We start from the raw sequence: 17,604 nt of genomic DNA, 5'->3' as shown, positions 1-17,604 counted from the left end.
AACGTACAGCACTGTTTTAGATGATCACTACAAAATACAGTTCATACCCACAACACATAGCTTTGGCTTGTATTTGCATAATTGTGTTTTACCTTAAATAATGACATCTATGAACTCAGGCCATGAAAAATGAGATGGTTGAAAATTAATAAAAAATCTATCAGGACATCAATCGTTAATACTCAACTCACAGGTATACCTGAGGTTCCTATACCCAATACAATTTAATCTTGACTAGGAATCCAGTAGTGAAGGAATGTGTGATGATGTGAATAATCTATTCTCAGTTCTTGCAGTGTAATGCATTTGGTGAAATATTGTCAACTAAGTATATTACTAACATCCATCCTTTGTGTGTTTCTGAAACCAATTGACATCTCTTGCCAATTCATGCTTATGAGTTTGTACTTACAGTGTCATTCACTATTACTATCTTTCTGTGTCTGAATGAAAACCATTTTATAGGATAGATCAAGGACTATGAACCTCCCTTCTTATCGGACAAGTTGCAAAGGCCATCATCTGCTATCAATGTGCATTGCTTTGAAGAGGGTTGTCCTTGGATTACAGTGAAGACAAATGCAGATTTTAGGACCACACCATTAAAATCTTTCTCAGAGGAAACTTAGATAAGTAAAGAACTGTCTTACCACCAATTTTAAAATCCACAGGAGAGCCAACCAGGCCTTTTGATCAAAGACAACAGAAAGACACATAAAAAGCAGTGGAAGGGCATTTCTGTTTTTCATTTCTAGAATAATGTAAGAGAAGGGATGAAAACACTTTGGTTCTTAATTGAAAGTGCAAAAACAAATGGGCAGAATGAACAAAAGATGACTGACACCACAGAAAATTGCATGTATCCACTACCTTAGTTACTGAAATTAAAACAGGAGAGATATTATCAGGAATTTGATGATAGCTTTTAAAGTATTATTGATTTCCCAAAAGAATACTCATTAGACTCTAGAAAGTCCATTGAATTCTGAATTTGATGTCACTGCCCACTATACAGCAGGCAACCAAAAAGGCTCCTCAGTACAGTTGCTCTAAATCTCACTACAAATACAGAGATATAGCACTCTACTTATCTGTAGCAATTGTAAATTTGAGAAAGGATTACTCAAAGCAGAAGCATTCTGAATCGATACTGAAAAGTTATCACAACGAAATGTTCTTAGCTTTTTTTTTTTTTTTCAAAAATTAGAACCAACTAGTTAATTGTCATTTGAAGAACTGCCGGATGAGACATGAGCAAAAAGAAGCCTTTCCTTACATTAGTCCAAATTCTGTTACATATCTCCATAATCTCTCAGTCCTGAAGCATTTGATATAATAGAAACAAAACTATGACCTCTGGACTGTCCATATATTATTTATTTATTTAAATTGATAAATAACTTCAATCTTCTGATCCCTCTCCCCTTCTTTTCTTTTTTTACTTTTTCCACTGTGCCTTGACATGTTTTCTGGCTGATCCAATTTGTAATGTATTTTGATCTTAGTAAGCAGGTCAGAAATGGTCTATTTACTCTACAAACAAAAGAAAAAAGAAGTTGTACATCTCATTAATCATGTAAATTTTTACATGCAGCTTTTTTGTCTATGGTGAAAAGGTAGTGTCTTCTAAAAAAGATGTCATTTTCACATTTGAGGAATGTAGTATGTATCTTTCACTAAATCTTGTTCATTATCCAGTCCCTTAATAGCTGAATTCCATGTTATTGACTTCAGATTTCTGAATTCTCTGACATCCATTGACACAGCCATCCTTTAACTCTTTTAAAATGATGTGACACAGCCAGCACTGATCATCATAGGATCCATATTTGCGTCTCATGGCTGTTCCACTGGTAATTTGTACAATAATATAACAACAATTTACATTCATGCTTTCTGTGTGAGATGAGCAGTCTAGAAATCTGTGTTTTTTTAATGTTTTGGTATTATTTGCAGTGGTTCAAATTTATCTTTAACTTTTTCTCTTTTTTTTTTTTTTTTCTTTTCATTCCAAAGTCTGTGCTATATGTGTGGATATTCCAACAATAACTGTAGGGTTGGACTCCTTTCTCTACCACGAGTCAATTCATACACAAGAATCAACCATCAATAAATTATTGCTGTTACACAACAGATTGTTGCATGGTAGAAAGCTTTCCTACTTGCATTAGCATCTTAAATTTTAGGCATAAAAAATAACATATTTATGAAGAGCTCTCTTTTTCATCTGATATTGTTGGATGGGAGTTGGATTAATTACACAGTTCAGTCACAACTCGCAGAGAATCATAGCATCAAAGATTTGTAGGGGTTGGACGGGACCTCTGGAGGTCATCTAATCCAACCCCCCTCTTAAAGCAGGCTCCCTAGAAAGGTACTTCTGTACGTTTGCTGCACATGATTAGTGTTCCTATATGCTCAGAAGATGTTTGAAGGAAGTGAATTTTCCCTGACAGTCCAGCAGTTAATATAGTTAGCAAACATGTATGGCTGTTTTTATCTGTACGTAGTCAGAGTTTGATATGGTTATGTACAAAAGGGTGCATTTTTAGCATTCTACATACACATTCTTGTTTCCATTACTTTCCAAACATGCACTTTACTTTCCATCCAAGTGCTATAATTTTATATCTACCAGAGCACGATTTTTTCTTTCTGTCTGCTGGGCGTTATTTGTGATTGTAGCAGCTGATTCAATTTTCCATCTAGTTGCCATTCTTTCCTCTACCTAATTCCCTGTAATTCCAGAAGTAACTGATCTGATTCCAGTATGTTAGCTAGCACTTAATACATTTATGAGACTCTTCTCACTCCTCACACCGTGATGTTTCCTTATCCTCCACCTCTGAGAAAGAAGAAACAAACAAAAATTTTGTGTAAAGAAAAGGTACAGTTGCTAAGATATCTTTGAAAGTGGTTTTATTCATACCATGACTGTAAAACCCACACATTGTTAAACAGCACACTTTTTCCAACAACCCAACAATTGCTCACTTAATTTAAAAAGTGTATGAAATGTCACTTCCCTGTCTGATGTAAATTCCTCAACTCTTTTCCTTTCCTCTGCATAGCCCCATACATTTCATGTCCATGTTTGCTCATTAGAATCGTATGTTATTAACAAGATAACTGGAGCATTTATTTTTTCTGCAACTAAATTTCATGTTATTATTGTTATTTTATTTCATTTTATTTTATTTTATTGGCTCACACAGCATTCTACACAGTAACCTTTTTATAACTGACATATGTTATTCCTTCAGGTAGCTTCTACTGACAAACACAAAGCTTGTTTGTGTGCAAATGCAAGGCTGACTAAATGGTGCTAAAGTGTATTATGACTGTCAGATATTATCAGGCAAAATTTTGTGGTGCTTAGACTGATTTTTTTCATTGTTTTTATTGATCAATGCATTGAACAGTGTTTTATTATACACAAGTTGTCTTTTATTAGTAAATCAAGACCTCATATTGCATTGTTAAAAAAAATGGGTTAATTAATCTACATAACATCTCACCACGCTATTATCTCTTTAACTTCTTATAATGTTGTGTCATTAAAGGTCAAGGGGTCATGAATAATCTCATTGCTGTAGACCATTAACAAGACTGAACATTTTCAACAAAGTACTTATGTTTACAATGCTATAACCCTTTGACTGCTGCGGCAACCTTTAACCACAGAAAAGTCACATGCTGGAATCATCATTATGGTTCTTGCCATGGCAATCAAAGAGTTAAGGGCTGTGCAGTGATTTGTTTTATATTTATTAATTTATATTTATTTTGTTTTCATTTGAGAAGGGGGGAATTGGGGTGGGGCAGTTCTTGTCTGCTGTAAGTGTCTTAACCAAGGGAAGGGTTAAAATGGCTTTTTATACTATTGCATCTTATGTACTTACCATGGTTTCATTGTGTTGTAATTAAAAAAAAAAAAAAATCTGTCAATAAATAAGAGAACAGAAAAAAAAAAGTTTCATAAAGGCATTGTGGTTTACTTGGTATAAATTACTGTAAGAATTATAGCTGCTGCTCTTTAGATACAGTAGAACATTACAGACAACTTTAGCTTCAGAAAAGGAATTCATAACAGATACTGATAATATAGAGAAATATTATCTGTATACTAGCAAGGTATAATAATAATAATAATAGTTAATTTTTCAAATAAAAATAGAATGGTCAAAACTAATTTGTGTGAAAAAAAGGTAGAATGGTAGTGGACCTAATTCTGTATTGTCTGAATGCCACTTGTTAGGGTTTACTGTCACTGTCACTACAAACAAATGATATGAACAGGAGTCTATTTCTTCTCATGTGTAAAAAAAAACATGAAAAGTATAGTGTAAATAAAACACAAATCTACTCATTCAGCCTAGAAAGTATTCCCCATTTATCTTTGTCTGCAGGTAATTGACACAAAACACTAGTTCTGAATGTGAAGATTTAGAGTATCTTAAATATCTTAGTGTCTTAAGTTCAAGGAAGTGTGTTATTTCTGAAACATAAGAATTTAAAAAAAAAAAATCCAAATCAATCCATTTCTATTATATATCAATCACTTCATAGGTGAAGATGCAGAAAAAATTAGAAAACTTAGTTAACATCAGCTAAACATCTGGACTTCAATAATTGCCAGTGGAATTAAAACTTAATAATATACGACGTATGACTTTCTTCACTTCAAAACACCATATTATGGCATGACATAAACTTGTTTCCCACTCAAAATAAACTAAGAATAAAAGAAATTAGTATTTTACAGATCACCTATTAAACCAAATGGCAAAACTCTGAATGTTCACCAGTCCTGAAAACTGAACTTTAATGAACATTTATCAGCTCTAAAGTTTACAATACAGAATGCTTTTTTATCCATGGATATTGGCAATGTATATTGGCTGCACTGGTAAAACTGTGAATTTTTTAATGTTAGTAAAGAGATTTTTTTTATATAAGACATGTAAGACTATACATTTGAACTGTGCTTCAGTAAGGCAAAAAGGCTGATCAGTACCAAACCAACATTCACCTATGCCATTTTCAACTCAAAATAAGGTAAACTGTGCCCTCTGTACAAACACTCAGAATGCAAAGAGAAACACATTTGCTTATTTCAAGAAGAAGGGTCTGGGGAACTTCTCCTCAGTTGCTGGGAAAGGAAGTGAAACAACTAATCCTGGAAACCATTTCCAGGGACATGAAGGAAATGAAGTAGTCAGTATGGATTCTCCAAAGGAAAGTTGTGTTTGACCAGTTTGGTAACCTGCTACAGTGAAGTGACTCGGTAGATACTCACGGGGAGAACAGTAGGTTTTGCTGATGTGGTCTTCAGTAAGGCCTTTGATACTGTCCCCCATAAGAAACATATCAATATATGAGGTGAAAAAATGCATTTTTCAGGCAGTGAGGAGGATCACAAACTGGCTGAATGGTCACGCTCAGACAGTAGTTGTCAGTGGTATAAAGTCTAGTGCAGGCCAGAAATGAGCAGAGTATCCCAGGAGTTAATATTGGTTCCAATCCTGTTCAACAATTTCCTTAATGATCTTGACCTACAGCAAGTTTGCAGATGATACAAAAGTGAGAGGAGTGGCTGACATGCCAGAGACAGATGGACCAACAGGTACCTCAAGAAGTTTAATAAGTATTGTGAAGTCCTGGAAAGGAACAACCCCAAGTACCAGGGATAAAAGCAGCTATGGAAAATAGTTCTTCAGAAAAAGACCGGGCGATCCTGCTCAACAGCAAGTTGAACAGGAGTCAGCAATGGGGCATTAAAATATCTAACAAAATTCCTGGCTGCATTAGGAAAAGTATCTCCAGCAGTTCAAGGTAAATGATCCTTCCACTCAATATTGGTCAGGTCGCACTTGGAGTGCTGGATCCATTTCTTGGGGCCCTCAGTACAAGAGAGACCTGAGAGAGACTGGCAACACCCCAATGTGGGGCTACAAAGATGATTAAAGCATGGCTTTGCGATGGGAAGGTCATGCCTGACCAATCTGGTGGCCTTCTGTGGCAGAGTCATGGCATTGGTGGACAGTGGTAAGGTATGTCATCTACTTGGACTTCTGCAAGGTATTTTACATAGTTCCCCACCATATTCTTAACTCTAAATTGGATAGGTATGGATTTGAAGGGTGGACTATTTGGTAGATAAGGTATTGGTTAAAATGTTGCAGACAGAGTGTTGTGGTCAATGGCTCTATGTCCAGGTGAAGGCTAGTAACAAGTGGCCTACCCCAGAGGTCTGTCTTGGGCCAGGTACTCTTTAACATCTTTATCAGTGAGATAAAGGATAGGATTGAGTGCACCCTCAGCAAGTTTGCTTAGGACACTAAGCTGAGCGTTGCAGCTGATTCAGCAGAAGGAAGAGATATCATCCAGAGGAACCTGGATAAAGTTGTAAATTGGGCCCTTGTGAACCTAATGGGATTTAACAAAGCAAAGTGCAAGGTGTTGCACTTGGGTTGAGGTAATCCCAGATTCTTATACAAGCTTGGAGAAGGAATCCTTGAGAGTAACCCTGCTGAGAAGGACTTAGGGTCCTGCTATATGAAAAACGAGAAAGCAGTGTGAGCTGGCGGCCCAAAAAATCGATAGTATCCTGGGTTCCATCAGAAGAGAGGTGGCCAGTAGGGTCAAGGAGATGATTTTCCCCTGCTATTCTGCCCTTGTGAAGCCCCAGCTGGAGTACTGCATCCAAGTCTGGGGCCCCCAACACAGGAAGGATGTGGAGCTGTTGAAAAGAGTCCAGAGGAACGCCAAGATGATGATCAGAGGACTGAAGCAACCTCTGCAATGGAGATAGCCTAAAGGAATTGGACTTGTTCAGCCTCGAAAAGAAAAGGCTGCAGGGAGACCTCATTTCAACCTTCCAATATTTAAAAAGAGCTTATAAAGATGAGGGAAATAAACTTTTTACATGGGTAAACAGGACAAGGGGGAATGGTTTTAAGCTAAAGGAAGGGAGTTCTAGATTAGATGTCAAAGGCAAGTTCTTTAATGAGAGATTGGTGAAGTGCTGGAACAGATTGTCCAGCGAGGCTGTGGATGCCCTGTCCCTGGATATGTTTAAGCCAGGTTGGATGGAGCCCTGAGCAAGGTGATGTCCTAATGCCAGGACAAGAGGCAAAGGGCACAAACCAGAAAGCAAGAGGCGTTACTGTGTAGGTGACTGAGCAATGGCACACATTCTGCAGATAGTTTGTGGCGTCTCTCTTCTTGGACATACTCAAAATCTATCCACTCATGGTTGTGGACAAGCTCTTCTTGTCCCTGCTTGACCAGTGTTTGGACCAGATGGCCTCCACAGGTCCCTTTCAATCTCATCTACACAAATTTTCTATGATTCTGTGATTCTATGATTCAATGTTTGTCACATTAAATGCATTAAATAGGCATTTTCTCTTAAGTACCTCTTTCACCAAAGATGTTTTTTAGTCCTGATCTGAAATTTTCAAGCTATAACTGAGGAAAACTAGAATGAATGAGCTGCACAACCAAAGCAGCTTAAACGTATGTTTTTGTATTAGTATTTAATTTCTGGAAAGCTCCCAAGCTGAAATAGGTATTGCTACCACACTAACAACATTCAGTATAGTGATGTGAAGTTTGGTTTGTAACTCATTTAATCCTTCACAAGTCACTGCAAGAAACAACTCCTAAAGAGCATGCTTAATTGTCCAGATGTTTCTGTGAAATTACTGTCATTAATCACTGTATTGATTCTTTTCTCTTTTCCAGGATTCTTCTATTTTTAAATATTCCCCTGAAGTGACATGTAAAGGCATCCCTGTTACCCATGACTTGCTTTCCTGCTAATTGCTTGGTGAAAGATTTATTGTGCAGTGCTTTTGTTATATGGTTCATAGGCTTTTCTTTTCTTTTTTTTTTCCCCATCATCTGACAATCTCACCATGATATATGGTTGTAGTTCCCTACACTGAGTGCTTGTTACTTGCATATCTTTGCTCATATTTTCATTAAAATAGTACATTCAGCTTGCAAAGTCTAAGGAGTGTTTCCATCTGCGGTTGCTTTTTATTTGTTTGTTTGTTTGCTTATTATTGTGAAAGAAGATATAGGGTATCTGAATTCTGTTACAGCATCAAATAATTTAGATCCCAAATGCCTTCTGGTTCAGTTTCCTTGACTGTTCACTCTGTGTGTGCATTGTAGTTTCTCTTTTGAACTTCACCAATTCCATCTTTCAGAAACAAACAAAAAACAAAAACCTGTTTTCTTTTGGAGACAGTAATTCCAGGAACCACTTTGACCTAATGGACAGGGTAGCATAATTCCTTCTATACGACCCCCAAAAGTATAACATTTTCTGGAATAATGTATCTTCTGAAAATACCTAAATTAGAAAAGAAACAGAATTAGTCCACTCTGTGTTCAGTTTATTTACAAAAATGTTGAGTTTGCAAGCTTTTTTGGGATACAGCTGACATCCAGTCATGCACTGTTTAAACTTAGAACGATACCAAATTGAGAGATAAAGAAAATTTAGATTTTTCACCAAGGCCAGAAGATCAGTTTAAGATACAAGAACCTAAAAGTCCCTCATGAGTCTACAATAAGACATAATAGTCCTTAGCCTGAGCCTAAATTAAGCACACTGAGGCAATAGCTGATTATTATGGATTTGTGCTTTCTGAAGTTGGTTCCTTTCTCATGAATAGATAGCAAAATATGGAAGTTAAGAGTGCTTCTTTCAAATAAGGCATGCAAGTTAAATAAATTGTATCCCTTTCATCTCTCTGATCTGCCCTTCTGACTACTATCCACTATTGATAGTACAGGCTGGCAGTGAAGAAGTTGGTAAGAAAAGCCTGAAGGCTATCAAAGATGACTTCATGCGACTGGGGCGGGTAGTTGAAGGAACAGATGTGCAGGTGGTTATTACATCTGTACCTTCAGTGGCAGGAAACGATACTGGGATGAACCTAAAAACCCATCTCTTGAACAAATGGCTTAGGAGTTGGTGCAAACGCAGGAGTTTTGTTTTTTTTGATCATGGGGCAATTTACTCAGCACCTGGCATGATGGCTGCAGATGGATGCAGCCTGTCTCCACGGGGAAAGAAGGTTCTAGCTGAGGAACTGGCGGGACTTATTGACAAGTGTTTAAACTAGGTATGAAGGGAGAAGGGGACAAAATGAGGACCGCTGGGACTGAGGGGGCAGTTCGAGGCTCCAAAGACAGTGGAGTTCAAAGGCTTGGAGAGGGGTGGAGGGATGCTGCTTCTCTTAAGTGCCTGTATACTAATGCGCGTAGCATGGGGAATAAACAGGAAGAGCTGGAGTTCTGCGTGCGGTTGCTAGGTCATGATCTCATTGCAATCACAGAGATGTGGTGGAACAGCTCGCATGACTGGAATGTTGTCATGGAGGGCTATGTGCTTTTTAGGAAAGATCGGCTGGCTAGGCAGGGTGGTGGAGTTGCTCTTTATGTGAGAGAGCAGCTAGAATGTATTGAACTTCACTTGGGGGAGAGTGATGTAGCAGTGGAGAGCTTATGGGTGAGAATCAAGGGGCAGGCTGGTAAGGGTGACACTGTTGTGGGGGTGTACTACAGGCTCCCTGATCAGGATGAGGAGGCTGATGAGGCCTTCCAAAAGCAACTGGATTTAGCGTCATGTTCCCAGGCACTGGTGCTTATGGGAGACTTCAATTACCCAGATATTTGCTGGACGACCAACATGGCCAGGCACGCACGCACGGTCCAGACGGTTCTTGCAGTGCGTTGAAGACAACTTTCTGATGCAGGTGGTGGAGGAACTGACGCGGGGAGGGGTGTTACTGGACTTTATTCTCACCAACAGGGATGGACTTGTTAAGGAAGTAAAGGTGGGGGGCAGTTTGGGTTGTAGTGATCATGAGATGGTGGAGTTCAAGATCCTGAGTGGAAGAAGCAAAGCAATTAGTAGGATTGCTACCCTGGAGCCAGCTTAGATCTCTTCCGGGACCTACTTGGAGCTATCCCGTGGGCTCGGGTGTTAGAAGGTAAGGGGGCCTCTGAGAGCTGGTCAGCATTTAAACAGCTCTTCTTCCAAGCTCAAGATTGGTGCGTCCCTGTGAGCAAGAAATCGGGAAAAGGTGGCAGGAGACCTTTGTGGATGAGCAAGGAGCTCATGCGCAAGCTCAAAGGAAAGAAGGTCCATGAAATGTGGAAAAAGGGTCTGACCACTTGGGAAGAATATAGGAATGTAGTCAGGGCCTGCAGGGATGTGACGAGGAAGGCTAAAGCCCGCCTGGAATTGAATCTGGCTAAAGTGATAAAGGATAATAAAAAAAAGCTTCTTCAAGTATGTTAACAGCAAAAGGAAAACTAGAGAGAATGTGGGCCCCTTACTAAGTGAGGGGGGGGTTCTGGTAACGGGGGATGCTGAGAAGGCAGAGATACTGAATGCCTTCTTTACTTCCGTCTTCAGTGAAAAGGCTCTCCCGCAGGAATCTCACACCCTGGAGGTTAGTGAGAGGGTCTGGGGAATGGGAGACTTCCCTTTAGTCAGGAAAGAGGACGTGCGTGAGCGCCTAGGCAGTACTAAGGTCCACAAGTCCATGGGACCTGATGGGGTGCATCCACCTGTGCTGAGAGAGCTGGCGGAGGTCATTGCCGAACCGCTCTCCATCATTTTTGAGAGGTCTTGGACAACAGGGGAGGTCCCTGAAGACTGGAGGATAGCCAATGTCACTCCGGTCTTCAAAAAGGGCAAGAAGGAAGATCCGGGTAATTATAGGCCTGTCAGCCTCACCTCCGTCCCTGGAAAGGTGATGGAACAGCTTGTGCTGGATACCATCTCCAGACAAGTGGGAGAAAAGGAGGTTATCAGGAGTAGTCAGCATGGGTTCACCAAGGGGAGGTCGTGCTCGACCAACTTGGTGGCCTTCTATGATGCTGTCACATGCTGGGTGGATGGGGAAAGAGCGGTAGATGTAATCTACCTTGATTTTAGAAAGGCATTTGATACTGTCTTCCACGACATCCTTATAACAAAGCTGAGGAAGTGTGGGATAGATGAGTGGACAGTGAGGTGGGTTGAGAACTGGCTGACTGGCGGAGCGCAGAGGGTCGTTGTTGGTGGCGCAGAGTCTGGCTGGAGACCTGTAACCAGTGGTGTCCCCCAGGGGTCTGTGCTGGGTCCGGTCCTGTTCAACATCTTCATCAATGACCTTGATGAGGGGATAGAGGTCACCCTCAGCAAGTTTGACGATGATAGGAAGTTGGGAGGATTGGCTGAAGGCTGTGCTGCCATTCAGCGAGACCTGGACAGGCTGCAGAGCTGGGCAGTAAGAAACCGGATGAGGTTCAACAAAAGCAAGTGTAGGGTCTTACACCTAGGGAGGAATAATTGCATGCACCAATACAGGCTGGGGGGTGAGCTGCTGGAGAGGAGCTCTGCAGAGAGGGACCTGGGCGTCCTGGTGGACAACAGGTTGGCCATGAGCCAGCAGTGTGCCCTCGTGGCCAAAAAGGCCAATGGCATTCTGGGGTGCATTAAAAAGAGCGTGTCCAGCAGGTCGAGGAAGGTGATCCTCCCCCTCTACTCTGCCCTGGTAAGGCCTCATCTGGAGTACTGTGTCCAGTTCTGGGCTCCCCAGTTCAAAAAAGACAGGGATCTCTTGGAAAGAGTCCAGCGGAGGGCCACAAAGATGGTGAAGGGCCTGGAGCATCTTCCCTATGAAGAAAGGCTAAGTGAACTGGGTCTGTTTAGCCTTGAGAAAAGACGACTGAGAGGGGACCTGATCCAGGTTTATAAATATCTGAGGTGTGGCGGCCATAGCGGTGAGGCCAGTCTCTTTTCAGTGGTACGTGGAGACAGGACGAGGGGAAACGGACATAAGCTGCAGCACAGGAAGTTTTGCACGAATGTGCGTAAGAACTTCTTCACGGTGAGGGTGACGGAGCACTGGAACAGGCTGCCCAGGGAGGTTGTGGAATCTCCTTCTCTGGAGATATTCAAGTCTCGCCTGGACGCCTAGCTGTGCGACCTGGTGTAGGGAACCTGCTTTGGCAGGGGGGTTGGTCTCGATGATCTCTAGAGGTCCCTTCCAACCCCTACAATTCTGTGATTCTGTGATTCTCTCAGCCAGAAGAACCCAAAAAGTAACAGTCAGAGATACCACATAATAAAAGGAAATAAGGCATCAGGACTGACAGGAATTACTGTACAGAAAAAAAAAAAAAGAAAAAAATGTTATAGAAAAGTAGCTCAATACAAGGTTTTTTATGCTTAAATGTCTGACATACTTGCATACTTGACTGTACTAATACAGCAGACAACAGCCAGACAACAGTAGAACCAGAGTTTCTCATTTACAAGTGTCAAGTGGAGTCATGTTCTTTCCAGATGTACCTTTTTCTCATATTATTATTTTTAATTAACTATAATTTGGATATAAAGTCACTTTTATGACCTACAGAGAAGGTTCCTCAACTGACTCACTGCTGAAATTTATGTGTGTAGCAGATCTTTAGAGCACTACAAACTGCACAGAGAAGAAAACATTCATTGAGCTATCCAGCTATCCTTTATGGTCACTGATTAACAGGACATATGATGATAGCAAAAAGAGGCCTTCTAAAGGCAGCAGTGTTGGTTATACCTTCTGACTGTAATGCTGAATGCCACCTATTTCTTTTCTACATCCAGCTTTGTGTATGGTGCTTTGCTTATCATGGAAACATAGAATATTCCTAGTTGGAAGAGATCCATAAGGATCATTTAATCCCTCTCCAGTTAAGCCTGGGTTCTGATGATATTTCCATGCAGCACAGTATGCTGAAAACTGTTATGTTAAAATGGCAAGGTGGGATTTGAGGTGGAATCAGATGGAGAATGCCAGTTATGATGCTATGACAAACTGCAAGCATATACTGGATCATATTATACAGAACAAACCTTATCTTGCTGAGAAGTATTACAGAATCACAAAAAAATCACTGAATTGCAGGGGTTGGAAGGGACCTCAACAGATCATCCGGTTCAACCCCCCCTGCTAAAATAAGTATCTTACAATGAGTTGCACAGGTAGGCATCCAGATGGGTCTTGAATATTTCCACAGAAAGAGACTCTATAACCTCTCTTCCAGTGCTCTGTCACCCTTACCATAAAGAAGTTCTTCTGCATGGTTTTATGGAACATCCTATGTTCTAGTTTTACTACTACACTGCACACCACCAAGAAGAGCCTGGTCTCATTCATTTGCCTTCCACCTCACTTTAGGTGTCTATAATTATATTCAGATATTTAGATATATAATATAATATAATATAATATAATATAATATAATATAATATAATATAATATAATATGTATTATAATACCTTTAGATATTTAGATCCCGTTAGGTATAATTTAGATATACTGTATGCACTCAGCTCTGTAAGAGGAAGAGGGAGCAGGAAAGTGAGGATACAGAGCATATTACCAATGTTTTACAACAATGGAAATGGGGGAAAGATAAAGAATCTGTGAGAAACAAGAAAAGCAGTAAAGAAAAGAGTGTTTAGAGAAGATAGTTTTGAGTTTGGCTTTATAAGATATGGAAATTAGTTTAGACAGTAGAATTTCTATTTACCTTTTGGAGAAATCTGTACATTTTCCTGGTTTGGTTACTTATTAAATTCTGATACATTAAGTAGGTAAAGAGAAAACAGTAAAATAAGTCCAGAGAAACTGTATGAGGAAAGTACAAGATGTCTGAATGTGAGATGATTTTTCAAATCCTTTGATATGAAAGGAACATTTCCTAATTCCATAATGTCCTAATGACCTTTGAAAATGCAAACAGGGAACAGTAATCTAATTTAAATGTTAATTATAAGAATTGAACCTAAGTGGTTCAGAGAGACAAGAAATTTAAAGTTCTGAAGATTAAATTACTCCTTTGATAGACCAAACTGCATGGGGTTGTGTAGTACATAAACCTCTGTTGATGTGGGCTGCTGGAACAGCTCCTTGAGGGACAAAAGCTCTATTCTTACCTCTCCCACCTTTGTCCAAATTAAACTGACACAATCAGACATGCCTATTTATCTCAGAAGCTTTACAGTCCTTCTTTATACATAAAAGTAATTATTTTAGAATTGGTAATCTTATTCCCCTATGTCTTTTCTTTCATACTCTTTTCATGGATTATTAGAGCAGTAAATCCCAGTTTGCAGTCCACTCACATCTGGGGTTCCTCTAAGGCTGATTCTGCATGGCCTGCAATGTATTTTTGGATCTGCTCGTGTAGTCTTGTAGAGCACAATAACCTAGGTGATGGCAATATTACCCCTACTGAAATAGGATTTAACTTCCCAGAGCAGCCAGAGATTAATTCTTTGAGTCTTGGTAAATCACACAATCACCATCGTCTAGCTGCTGAAATACTCTGTATTTATTATTTAGTATTTAATATTCTGTATTTAGCAATTTAGTGAAATGTCCATACCCTGAGCACTAAAAATACAATCCATAGCAGTCAAGGTGACATTTAGGGTGCAGGGGGAAGTCACACTGCTTGTGCCTTAGCCACCATCCTAAAGCTAGGTACATTCAGCACTCTGGGGCTAAATATTTCATTTCCTAAAATGGGTAAATTGCATATTTGGAGATGAGGATTCAAGTATCATCTCTGGGATGTGGAGGATTCTACACTCAGAGTCCTGTTTGGCTCAGGGGGATTTGGCTCCTCTCGGGAATTAAATGGCTTTCATTCACCTTAGCCTACTTTTTTCCTGTGTCTACAAAGGAGTAATTTAGGTATTTAATCTCCTGAGTGCATTTGTCATTCATATACTTAAGCCTGAAAAAGAAGAACAATTTTAAATACTTTGTTTCCTCAGTATTTCTCAGTATTGTATTTGCCTCAGCATTAATTTAGGAAATATTATGGGAATTGCTAAGAATCTGATTCTGAAGTGCCACTCCAGTAAATGCAGAAAGCGCTTAAGCACTAGCTGGGATATATGTATGAGCAAAGACTCTTTGCAGTGGGTCTCTTAAACTTAGGGCAGGTCACTCTGGTAAATTCTGTGAGGATTTTAAGGTTCAATTTGTTAGCACAAATCTTCCCAAGGACCCACTGGTGGCTTACAGGCCAATAGTTAGTCAGTTTTGTGTGGGCATCATGGTGTCAGTGCAAGGTGTTGTCACTGGGGGCTGCAGGGCATCTCTGTGATGAGAGGCTGGGGTTGCTCTGTGCCATTGACAGCCGGTTCCAAAAGGTTCTAACTGGCTCCAATTTCCTCACTGCAGGGCACAGCTGAACCCAGCAGCCAGGATGGTGGTAAATGGTAAATGAGGGCGTAATCTGAGACAAGGATTATTGTACATCATATTCTGACTGTCTCCCTGACACAGATCTTTACATCATCAAAATTCCCATTGGACATGCCTTGCGTGTGTTATTACTCAGCATGACTCATGAGAAGTCTGACTTGGCACAGTGAGGCCAACTGATGTTTTTATATTAAAAAAGAAATATTGATACTTGGAATAGTTCTCACATACTTGCCTATCCTGAGCATAGTAAATTAATCAGTATAATTCTTTGCACTCAACCTACTCCGAAAAAAATTCAGTATGGGTGTGTGAATGCAGGTGTGTATATGCAAACTGGAAAGTTAAGACTATGATGTATGGTTTGCAATGAGTGAGTGATTCATCCTACTTTCTAAATAGAATTTTTTTTCCCCAAGGTATAAGAAAATAATTCAAGATATGAGATGTGAAATATGTCTGATTAAGGAGAACATTCTCAGAGGACTTTCTCAGAGATCATCACTTTATATGTAAGTTTAAAAGCAAAATTCCCTTGCTTTCAATGGATTTAATGCTTCTTTATGGATTTAGTAATTGTGATAAACTGTGACCAGCATATGACCAACTGTGACCTATCTTGTTTGGGAACAAGCAAGGTAACATAAGCAAATCCTGCCTCATAATTTTGTCACCAGGTTTTCTACAGTACTTGCTTTCTATAGTAAACAGCTGTTCAGTTTTTTCATAATTATTCATAAACAAATAGACAATGGAGTGTCATTATGATCTTGGGTGTGAAGGCCATTTTTAATCCAAAAAGAGTTAATTTTGTCAATCAAATGCAAATTATTTCCTTTCATGAAAACTTAAGAGTTTATTCTGATGTTTCATATATTTCCTAATGTTTTGAGTGAGGCCAAGGAAAAGCAATTTGGTGAGCAAACTACGTATTAGTTCTACAGATACAAAATAAAATAAAAATAAAATAAAAATAAAAACAAAATGAGAAAAAAATTGCTGACAAGAGAAATAGCACTAATATTGTCTTCCTTCCACCCCCTTTTCTGCCATTTCACTAACCTGGAAGGTAGAAAGAAATAAATTCTTTATTGATAACATTTGGCCATGAATTTTTGATACATCACAGCATATTCCACTGCATTTTCACAGTTCTATATTGATTCTCTGCTTAGAGTTTCCTCTGGGCACTTTCATGGACATGAACGATTTTTTCCCTTCGTACTTGGACAATTGTACATAAGAATTATATTTCACCTTATTTTAGAGATTCAGAAAAATTCTGCTAGGTATAGGACATGGGAAAAGATTCATTTCTGCTTTTAGTAGTGCAAGTGAGTCTGTTCGTTGTCTATTTAATGCATTTTTAACATGTGCTCCGGATCAAATCAGCTGTCAAATTGGAGATGAAGAAAGATTTGCATTTGCTTCCAGGTCAAATTCACAGCAACTGGTGGCTTTTAGAGGGATTTATTTGTAGCACATGATATTGCTCTAGACTCTTTTGAAGGAGTTTTCACCTGGGTATCATCCTGTTGGGGCAAGAATGAGACCTTGACACCTTGATTGTGGTACCTATCCTCTGTTGTTAGTGTTCTCCATACAAGTTTGAGGTTTGGATTCATGATCATGGAACGTTATGGGAGGAAGAGGACAGAGGCTGTTTCCAAAATCTATCACCTTCATTAATACTCCCTCCTTCTTCATGCTGTGAACCTTAGGTGCAATTCAGATGGGACTGTGAGTTTCCCTGAGCATCCCTTGAGGGTGTCAAATTTGGTAAACTTCAGGACCTAAGCATAATTCCCAGCCTACCACAGCTGAAGATCCAGAGAAGTCCTGGCCCAGTCTCCAAGAGTCAGGCTGTGAGTTCCTGACCCTAGGTCTGGGCAGTAGTGAGGCTGAACAAAAACCTCTGACATGCATGGATGCAGACAGGCATGTGTGCACTCTTACAATCAATCAGCAATAGACAGACAGGAGAGCAGTGCCCACAAACAGCATTCCCAGAAATGAGAGTCATACCAATAGCCTGATCCTGTTCTCACTTGAACGCTAATTGGCTTCAAAGGTTGCTAACAGAGCTCATCCTCATGCACACACAAGTAGGACTTTCTGGTAGGTGGCCCTGAACCAGAAACCCTCCAACAGTTCCCCAACAGATCCCCAGTCTCCACTGAGTCTGGCCCCAGAACAATGTCCTCTCCAGGAGGATTCATTAAGGGGCCAGACCAGCAACTTGTTTATGAGCTATTTTCTTTGACCCTTCCCTTAAATGTCTCATAATAAACCTCACAATCTCACAAGCCCCATCACGTATCCC

Source organism: Meleagris gallopavo, chromosome 3 (assembly GCF_905368555.1).
Source record: "Meleagris gallopavo chromosome 3, MGAL_WU_HG_1.1, whole genome shotgun sequence".
In the NCBI taxonomy this organism is placed as follows: Eukaryota; Metazoa; Chordata; class Aves; order Galliformes; family Phasianidae; genus Meleagris; species Meleagris gallopavo.
This window is presented reverse-complemented; position numbering follows the sequence as displayed.